The sequence below is a fragment of the Apium graveolens genome, chromosome 6 (assembly GCF_009905375.1).
Source record: "Apium graveolens cultivar Ventura chromosome 6, ASM990537v1, whole genome shotgun sequence".
Classification (NCBI taxonomy): domain Eukaryota; kingdom Viridiplantae; phylum Streptophyta; class Magnoliopsida; order Apiales; family Apiaceae; genus Apium; species Apium graveolens.
The window spans coordinates 271,871,566-271,882,524 of NC_133652.1; positions in this window are offsets into that span (position 1 = coordinate 271,871,566).

The window sequence follows — 10,959 nt, forward strand, 5'->3', positions numbered from 1 at the left end:
TGCAAGCCAGCACAAGCTAATACCAACTCTGCTTGTACTTGATATGAAAATGGAGGTGCAACTTTAAATATCGTAAATCGAGATTTGAATATACCAAAAATTCTCTCGATCACATTTCTCAACGAGGAATGACGGAGATTAAATAGCACTTCTGCATTTCTTGGGTGACGGCCTTGGCCACCAAACTCTTTTAGATGATATCTTAATTTACGAATTGGAGCTAAAAATTGGCGACGATTAGCAAATCCGCAATCAACAAGATAATATTTTCCTGAAAATGAAACGAATTTTACTAATTTATTTTGACTTATAAAATGAAAAGTCACAAGACTGTAGATACAAAGAAAATAATAAATAAAAGTATAAATAAATATTATCTTGAGGAACTTCCAACCCGTTTCTCCTCGATATTGCATCATTTAACAGTTTTGAGTCATGTGTTGAACCTTCCCACCCGTTAAGCACTTAAATAAATTCTAAATCGAAGATACAAGCAGCTAAAACATTTTGAGAATTAATTCCATGACGATTACGGCAACTACTAACGTCTCAGTCTCTTATCATAGTCAGAATATGAGTTCCATCAATAGCGCCAACACAATCATATATTAAAATATTCATAAAAAAATAATATTATAATTAAAAATTTAACTAGAATATAGTCAAATTATTATACTTTTAGTGCAAAAAACTACCTTAAAGTAAGGGTAAAATCTTGTACTTGCAAATATTTTAGGGGATACAACCCCGTGCTTTACCATCATTTATGGTGCTAGAGTATTCAAAGTGTTAGGAATATGCTGTAGTCTTGATGATAATCACCAAAACACCTAAGTAGATTTATTAAGTGTCTTTTGTAGTTTTCAATGGATAACCACAGTTATATACCCGTTGAAAAAGTAGCTTATATGAATAAGTATGTAGCACATTCTGTACACTAGAATAGCTGGGAGATTTGAGAGTTTTAGTTATTTCTAAGTCATGTTGACTACTAGCAAGATATACAAAATTGGTGGGTTAATTGTAAATAAAAAATGCCTTGTAATTTTGTATAAGTGAAAGAGTATCAACTGCTATGGAAACAACTTCAACTGCTAATCTACAAAGGTTCAATGACTCTATAAACCTCAACGGATGAGCTAGTCAAGTTTCAACGAATTACAAATGAAGCTTCAACGGATAACACCTATGAAGCCTCAACAGATGATCAACCAAAATAGCAGTTGAAAGAGACTTGACAGAAGCTGACAGAGTCACATGGGTTGATATTGTGCAAAAGGAATCTGGCAGCCTGATTGCAGGTGTTAGAAGATATTGAAGTATTTCCATTTTCATGCAAGACAGACCTGTTCAAAGATGTTGTATCTAACTTGGATTGCATTGGACAAAGGAAAGAAGAAACATGTGAATTGGACCTAGCTTATAGGAATGTTATTTTGTCTTATTGCACATGTATCTTGGTGATATTTAAGCCAAGAGTAGCAAGTGTTTATAAGTAAGGCATTACATTTGATTTAGAATAAAAAGAGAAAGCAAACTGTATCTTTAGTCTCTCTAGTTCTGAGTTATAATACTTGTAAGCAGTTGTGTGCATTCTAGCATCACATAGTTTTTCTCAATATATACATCTCTGGTGGAAATAGAAATCCACCAGAATGTTTTTAAATATTTATTTATTTATTTTGTGTGATTGAATATTTTATAATCATAATATCCAGTCTTACATATTCAAACACAATTGTATATCTAAGAAAGAATTTTTCAAAAAGGCAAAAAAGAACCAGAATTTTATTCAACCCCCCTTCTGTCTGTTGTTAGATTGTTAGGGAATAAAAATTGGTATCGGAGCAAACTCTTGACACACAAAGAGTTTAAAGATCAAAGCAATCAAACAACATGAGCAGAAAGGATGTTGGAGTGAAGATTTCACTTCTGGATAAAGATAACTATCATCACTGGAAAGTGAAATGCGCCTTCATCTACTCTCTCAAGATGAAATCTATGTCAAGTGCATAGAGAATGGACCTCATGTTCCTAGAAAGGTTGCAACATGTAACACCCCCAGATCCGGGGTCGGGGATCCGGGTCGTCACGGTCTTTCTTTCCACAATATCACTTCACTTAATTAATAACAATTAACCTTATGCTGTGACCCCACACTAACACACACCACAACCCGTTATAGTCTCAGAGATGAAATTTAAATAAGTACAAGTCTTTGAATCCAAAATTTAAAAGTTATTACAACCCAAAATGATTTCTTGATAAATTTACAGTTAATTGCCATTATCTGCCACAAGTTATAATTATACATAATTGATTCTCAAAAGTAGATGGTCTGATCTACAATAGATCTACCTCTGCAGCTATAGCAGCTACAACATCAACGGGAAGACGCGGGACGCTTCCCACGCGCTTGCGCTGGGTCTGCTGGAGTCTGACCATCTTTCCTAACTGTTGTTGTGTGATGAAGAAATAAAGCAAGGGTGAGCAGCAAGCCCACCAAAATAATATGTATAATAATTTACAATATATGAGCCTTCTCATAGTACTCATGAAAGTCTTGGTCAAAAGAAATGAACCAAGTTTGATATCTTAATGCGATGAAGTCGCAAAATATTCAGTATATATACATATATACTTTTCAAAATCTTGGAAGTCCTCTTCCATGCATAATATACACAGAGTTCCAGTGTATAACTGTATAAATATATCGTTGCAAGGTGATCTCATATATCTAACCTTGTCTCAACGTTTTTCTGAAAATCTTTGTCATTCCTAAGACAATTATTAATTAGATATAAGTTTAAAAGATGAGGTTACCAAATACCCCAATATACTTATATCTTTCCCAATACTACTTGAACTACCACCGTTCAAGTTATAATCAGTTTCAAAAGTTCATCACATAGATGAGACTACAAGACAAGATTTGAATAGATTCAATCTTTGAAATATTATTGAATGAAATAAAGTTACGAGATACTTTATTTAGTCCCGATATATATATATCCACATATATATATCTCTTAAACATTTCCTGGAACCTCTGTTATGTAAAGTATGAACAGAGTTTGAAACATCCAATGAATTTTGGAAAGGAAAAGAATTTTGGCATAAACCAGATATCTTGCTGATCAGGCACGGATACCCATAAGTAACCTTTTCTACTAGTAGATGGACGAATTCCCCACTGGTCATCACCCTGGCCGCATTAGGACCTATGCTGGACTGCCACTCAGCCACTTATGCATTTGATGGACTCCCACTGAGCCACTTACACTATCATGGACGCCCACTGAGCCCATGTTGCTTATGCCGACTCAATAGATGGACTTACTTCCCGAATGTTGGGTAAGTAATCAATTCATTTACCAAAACTGCAACCTTGTTGCGAATATAAAATACACCACAGAGCCGGATTCCCCAGGTTTTGAACGAGTATTTAAATCCCCTTTAAAAGGAAGATCTTAAATATAAAAATGAGTTTTGGGATCCGCTCTAACTTTTAAAAATCATTTTGAAGACTCGAAAATACTTTAAAGAGTGTTTGGAGTAAAGCTGATTTAATGAAGTAAATCAGTCCCCAGAATATTTAGAAAATGACTGAATATTATTATTTAAATAATATTTCCATAAAGAATAATCTTTTATAAAAATAATTGAAGTAGAAGTTTTAAAACTTATACTTGAAACGAGTATTAAATAACCAAAGATATACTTATATGAAAGTATTATCTTTATTTGAATAATCGAAAATATGTTTGATTATTAACACCTTATTCTTTAATAAAATAAAGAATATATTTCAGCAAATAATCGGAGTCATAGATCCTCAAATGAATATTCAAATAATATTCATTAAATAATATAAACTGAGTCATAAGCCTTCGAATGAATATTCAAATAATATTCAGATAAATAAATAAAAGGAGTCATACGCCTTCGAATAATATTCAAAATAATATTCATTAATAAAGTAAAAGGAGTCATAAGTCCTCGAATGAATATTCAAAATAATATTCAATAATAAAATAAAGTTAAAGTTATCGAATAAACCTTATTCGATTAATAGTTTTAAAAACTATATCCATATATATATATAAATAAATATATATATATATATAATATACTCGGGAACATCGACTCCCGGTTTAGAAATATGTTCACCTTTTATCCCCTATACTAAGGGTATACGCAACTACTTGCTTATTTCTAGCATAGGTATTATGCAACTATAAGCATTGAAATCAACAGATAGATAACCAGATTACGAAACAGACATGCATATATACCATATTAGCATGCTCCAATATATCGCAAAATTTGCTAATAACAATCATGCAATATCACAAGATAATGCATATACATATATTTACATCACAGCAACAGTATAACGGGTAGAAAACTTGCCTGAGCGACTGGGGGTTACGAATGGCTCGGGACGAGTTTGGTAACCTATAAGCAACAAGTAAGTTGGAATTAAACCAAAGTCACTTGTAAATCTATACTTTAACTAACTTAGACTCTAACGCTCGTTTTGCGCTCACTAATTCGCTTAAGTCACTCGGGTACCCTCGGCTCCACCATTTTTAATAATTTAACCTTTACGAGTTTTAAAGCGATTCCTTCGCGAGTGTCTTACCAACTGCCTAACACACTTACCATAAATGTTTCATACATTAATTAACCCTTTTTGGTCTTTAACCTATGTTTCAAAGTAAGGCGAGGGAAAAAGTTTCGTTCGCGAAACGCCGTTACTTGAAACGGTCGTTTCTCCTAAACCGTGCATCGGAATCGAACGTACTACATATCAAAACGAAGCTCGTAACATGAGCTATCTAAACATGGCAGTGGTCATAATCTAGCAGGGGGTCCTCGGGTCCTAATGTTATGCACAAAACAGTCTAAAGAAAATCGGACGTTACGACGGCTATGTTTACGCGATTACCAATATTTATACCACTCCAATTCTTTACCAATTCACTACAAACCACCCAACCATCATCAATACATCAAACACAACTTATATCAAGGCAAAGTCAGTCCATAATCTCAAGGTTTTCCAACTTATTCAACCGCAAGCATGATCTACTAACCATAACTTAAGATTCATTAACCATTAACCAAGATTCATATCCAAAATCACGACAAATCCAACCAAACTATCTAACATACATGGATCTTGCTATACATACATGGATATTTCTATATATACATTAATCCATCCATAAACTCATCAAAACTCAAAGTTCAAACTATAAGTTAAAGGTGAAAGTTGTTTATACCTCCTTGAAGCTTCCTAACACAACCCAAGAGCTTTGAATGCCTAAAAGAACCTTGATCCTTGCTTGTATAACCTTAATCTTTCATAAAAATTCAAGAAAACTAAAGTTATTTCTTGAAGGTTACTATTCACCATCTTCTTCCTTGATTTATTGGAAGAGATTGTGAAGGAATTAGGAGCTTAAACTTATAGCATATCCATATCTATGTACAAGGAAGCTTAGATAATTACCTTGTGATTTAACAATGCTTGGAACTTGATTTTTGAAATTATTGCCCTTGAAAAAGATGAAAAGCCGAGAGCAAGATGATGAGAATGAAATGATTTTGTGTTTTTTGATTTGTTTGGCTTAGCTTGGTTGTTTTTTGTTTTGTTTTTGGTTAATTACCTTAATAACCTTATATTTGTGTGGTTATAAACCAACCACACCTCCTCCTTCCCTATGTCATGCTTACATCACATTGCTATGTCATCCTCCCTTCCTTGTCCTCTTCTCATTGGTTGGGTGACATCACTTCCTCTAATCCCTTTGCTTAACTTCCTAATTGTTTGCCTAATGACCGCTGATCTGTTATACGGTTCGCTTAACTTTCGTTTTCGTTTATCGTTTGAGGGATCATACCCGGGATCTTATTACTTAGGTTCCCTTAACCTTTCTCAATATATTATATTCCTTTTATGATCCTCTCCTATAATCCTTTAATTTAAATCCTTTTTATCCTGTTACCTTATACTCAATTCTCTCCGTATCTTGTGGATTTCCGGGAAAAATCAAAGTGTTCGGAATTGGATTCTGACGATCTTTACATACACTTATATACCACATAGAGTACTAATAATATCCCATAAGATCAATAACAGAACCCCTACATAGCGTGGCATGAAAAGTTTTCTCGTTCAGCAAAAAAACTATTCATAAGGGTTTCAAAATTTCTCAAAAATTGGGGTTATTACAGTCTCCCCTCCTTAAAAGGATTCCGTCCCGGAATCAGATAGAAAACAAATGGGGATACTTTCTTAGCATTACACTTTCTAACTCTCGAGTCAATTTTCCCACATTGTGGTTCTACCACCAAACTCTGCCTAGTTTGATAATCCTTCTCCTAAGCACTTGTTCCTTTTCACTCTATAACCCTTCCTGGTTGCTCCATATAGGTTACGTCAGGTTGCATATCTATGCGCTCATATGCCTCTATTTATCTGGCATCTGAATTACACTTCCTTAACATTGATACGTGAAACACGTTACGACCTGCTACATGTTCGGGGTTAGGGCTAGCTCATATGCTAACTTCCCAAACGTCTTAATATATCCAAGGGTCCAACAAATTGTAGACTTAGCTTTCCTTTCTTTCCGAACCTCATCAATCCTTTTTCAAGGGTTTCCAAGGGGATACCTATAACATTACTAGGCCCCCTATTTCATACTCTTTATCCTTTCGTGTCAAATCAACATACTTATCATGTCCATCTTGGGCTACTACCAGCTGTCCTCTGATTAGATCTATCATATCCTTGGTCCTTTGGACTACTGCGGGTCCGAGCATCTTACGCTCTACAACTTCATCCTAACATAAGGGAGATCGACATTATCTTCCCTCAAGAATCTCATAAGGCGACATCTCGATAATGACATATGATCTATTGTCGTAAGATAACTCAATCCGAATTAAGTGATCATTCCAAATTCTTTCAAGTCTATTGCACAGACTCTCATTATAGCTTTTATCATTAGAACTTTTGCTTCTCAATACCCATTCTTTTCCAGTTCGTAATCGCTACTACCTTCCGTTCCTAATATTATACTGGTTATACTTTTGCTCGTTAGCGTTCTATAACCTTTTAATAACCACGTCAACCTTAGTATCACGAATGTGTTCCCATTCCGCATACTACCACCACTTTATTACTCCTTTTTCAGTTGTTTCTATTTTCCAAAATTTGATCAATCAAATAGAAGTAAAGGAATTTGTTGAGAGATCACTATGATCATGAACACTTGTTATATCGCATAGTTAGTACAGAAGGTGGCCAGCCTTTAGTACTTGACAAGCAATTAAACAATAGCTGGTATCCTACTCGGCTTCTATCACACAGATAGATAGTCATTCGGCAATACCTCCCCTTCTGGAAGGGTTGTTCTTCTCAGCTTACACGAAATGAAAAGAAGAGAAAAGAACGAACTGAAGAGAATTGTATATATGAAAAAAAATATACTGCCACAAAATATCTGGCTTGGAACCTACCTCTGAACTATAGAGGTTTATCATAGAAGAACAAAACATATATGTATTTATATCAACATCAAGTATTATAGCATCGCATTTCACGTGCCTAAATATTTTCGCTATCCCGTCCATCATTCTATGGACCCATGCTCTTCCTCGAGCTTATACACAATTACCTTTGAAACTCCCTCGACATCGAAAATCGAATTTGGGATCTCATTCTATATATCACCGTTACTAGGATTCTATGCTCGCACCGCAACCTTCCTCGTATAATAATACGACTCTCTATTGATAAGAAAGAATAATTATTCACTAGGTAGATACTCTACTTAATTAGTCTATCAATGATAACTTATACACTACCACGACCCGATTAGTGGTACTCAATCTCAACACCCATTCCAATACAACTCTCATGGTTGTAATCAGCTCACTACTCGCAGAATTATTGCTGCCTTACTATGGTCCACCACTGACCCACTGTAGTCATTCATTTTCCATGAAATCTTAATAACTAACCATACGGAGTCCATACATCTCGTATCTAATTCTCCTAAGGAGTTAACATAACCACCAATCACAATTCATGAAGAACACTCCAAACTCTGACGTACCTTCATGACATGAAGCAGATAAAAGTGCAGAAGAGTTTCAATCAAAGCAACGATAGCAGGTTAATACCATTTTTAATCATATTCCTTAAATAGAAGACTTAACTCAAAGGTTCGTCTAGTCCTTTTGGAAACATGGTCCTGGCTTATCCCAAGATAGGACCTCCTAAGATAGATAGCCCGTTCATGGCGATTACACGAATTAAACTTTTACCAACTACTATTACGGTTGGATATTGCACAGTCATCAGAAGGAATGTCAATCTTCCAAACCATAATTTAACTTTCACATTTTTAACCATCATCACTGTATTCTTTTGGCACACGCGCCTATAATTATCCTCTTACCTTTAAAGTGTCGGCCACCTCTTTGGCCTTTCCTGATAGTAAAATTTCCTTACAGTCAATGTCATTTTAACCACCTCCAAATAAATTTTTCTACCTTATTTCCGATCACTGCTTGAGTGAAAATGCTTTCCTTAAAATCTGATGAGTAAAAAAAAATCACCATTTTTCCATAAGTTATTGCCTCAGTCTTTAGAGGTTAATCACTGTCGCGACTGACTCTCGATCGTACTTAGAACATCTTTTGTCTTAGGTCCTAATTGCCCTGAATAATTTCGACCTTTACTGGTTCGATCCATACTTTCTCGTGGTTTAACACGTGCCCCACTTGGCATCATTATAATTATGTCATATTTCCTTTATCAACATTTTTATTCTTGAGAATTTCGAATATTTCCTTTCTCCTTGTAAAACCTCTAAGGTTATCCTTCAATCGTTCCTCCTATATTCCCTATATACAGGGCATATCAAAATACCATTTACTGATACTAGAACCATTGTCTATATACTTCTGAAAAATTTCTCCACTGATCCTTAAAGGTTATTATTACCTTAATGCTTTCCAATTCATACTGTCAAAACTCATACTATCCCTATCAAGGGTGAAATGCCAACCTTTATGCATTCCCCTAGGATTCGTTTTAAGTTACCGATGTTCTATCCTTAATTCCACCTTTAAAAAGGTACAAGCATCCTTCCATGGATAAATAAAGTCATATATCCCTGATATGGGTATCTTATTCAATCATTCCCACCTCGATAGTAAATGCCTAATTTCATAATAACATCTGTATACAAAATGAGGTTAATCAAAATGGCCTCCAAAAGATAACAACGGTTATCCGCTTTTCTTGCCTAATCTGGTAACGATAACATGGATGTTCTGGAAGATATTGGTCGTGTTCAACGTGAACTTCTTCTTAATAATTCCTTATTTACTTTTGTTGTTTATCTCAACAGTCACCTCAATGTTGGGATATCTTTCATATCTGGCGTCTCCCTTTCTGGGTATCATGCCACCGGTCTTACACTTCACCTTCTTGAAGGTCACTTCCTTCATCCAATTTTCTTAATTTCTTACTTTCTTATCCCCTTAGTCTATCCGCGTCTCATTATTTATCCTTCGAATTATCTCAAGGTTTCCTCGAATCCTCCCAACTTACAGGGGATAAACTATATGTATCTCTTATGCCCTCAACCATCAATTTTAACTTATGGTGAATCACCCTCATCCTGACGAATGCATACTTTTCTATTTCTATTGCTACGAGTCGTTAGGGTTTCCTCGTACCCAACTCCCTTATCATACCTCAAACTCTATTGCCGTTATATTCCTTTCCACTTCAATTTCTTTTTTTTTCCTTCTCTTATCATTATTTCATGAACCAACACAACATAAGCATTGATTTCAAACATCCCGTCATTCTGGATTCGTGTCTTCAGAACGAATCTTGATAACTTTTACCACTTAGATTCATAATTCATCATACTCGTCTGCCTTTGTTCTGGCTCTAAAGCTTTTACACTATTCCATAACCTTGGGAATTACTTTCCCGAAAACAATTGGCTGAACTTTAATCAGTTTATTATAATCTCTTGCTCCGTGCCTTCCTTGGCCTTTCACCAGCGGGTGGTCTCTCTCTTGGGAGGGTAAGTGACAAAACAGTCTTTTGTGGTTCGTCAATCATTTAGAATCTCAAATGATTCATCTATTTCCTTTAGCCAGGCTCTTGCCTCGACTGGGTCAGCTTGTTCCTTGGAACTCTGAGAGCTTAGCGATTTAAAGGTCCTGAAAGAATTTCTCACCGCATTATTTCCTCAGGGTGGTGGGTGGGAATAATAGTCTAAGTTCTGTCTAGAAAGGGCCATAAATTATCATATAGGAGTACCGTCTCGGGTCTCCTTTCCTTACTCGACTTCTGTTTCTTAAGTCTGAACATTTCCTCCTCCTCCCCATAATCGGGGTCATCCTTCATATTTTAAATCCTCATTTTCACTTCATTATGTTATGGGTTCTTTCTATCTTGATGGCGACCTCCCTGACTATCACGTTCAGGGTTTGCTCTAAATCTTATTCCTCAAACTAGCTGTCATCTAAGATCTCATCTTTAAGCTCTTGAACATTTGGAATCCAAATTCTATAGGAATACCTCATTATTCCCTTATCATCTTTCTCGGTATTAATCTCATATTTATTTGTTGGCTCTCTGCCTTCATTCATCACCTTTCTCTGGCACCGTATGCTCTTTTCCAATAATTCGGTCTCTATTGCAATCTCAAACAGCTTTTCGGTACCGGCTCCGGTTACCTTCACTACTATTTCCAAAATCTCTTATAAACTCTCCCAAAGACATTATCATCTTGAGTCTCTCCTTTTTACTAAGGGCATCAGCCACCACATTGGCTTTCCCCGAATGATAAAGAATCTCCCAATCATTATTCTTGATTAGCTCTAACTGCCTCCTCTGGCATATGTTGAGCTCTT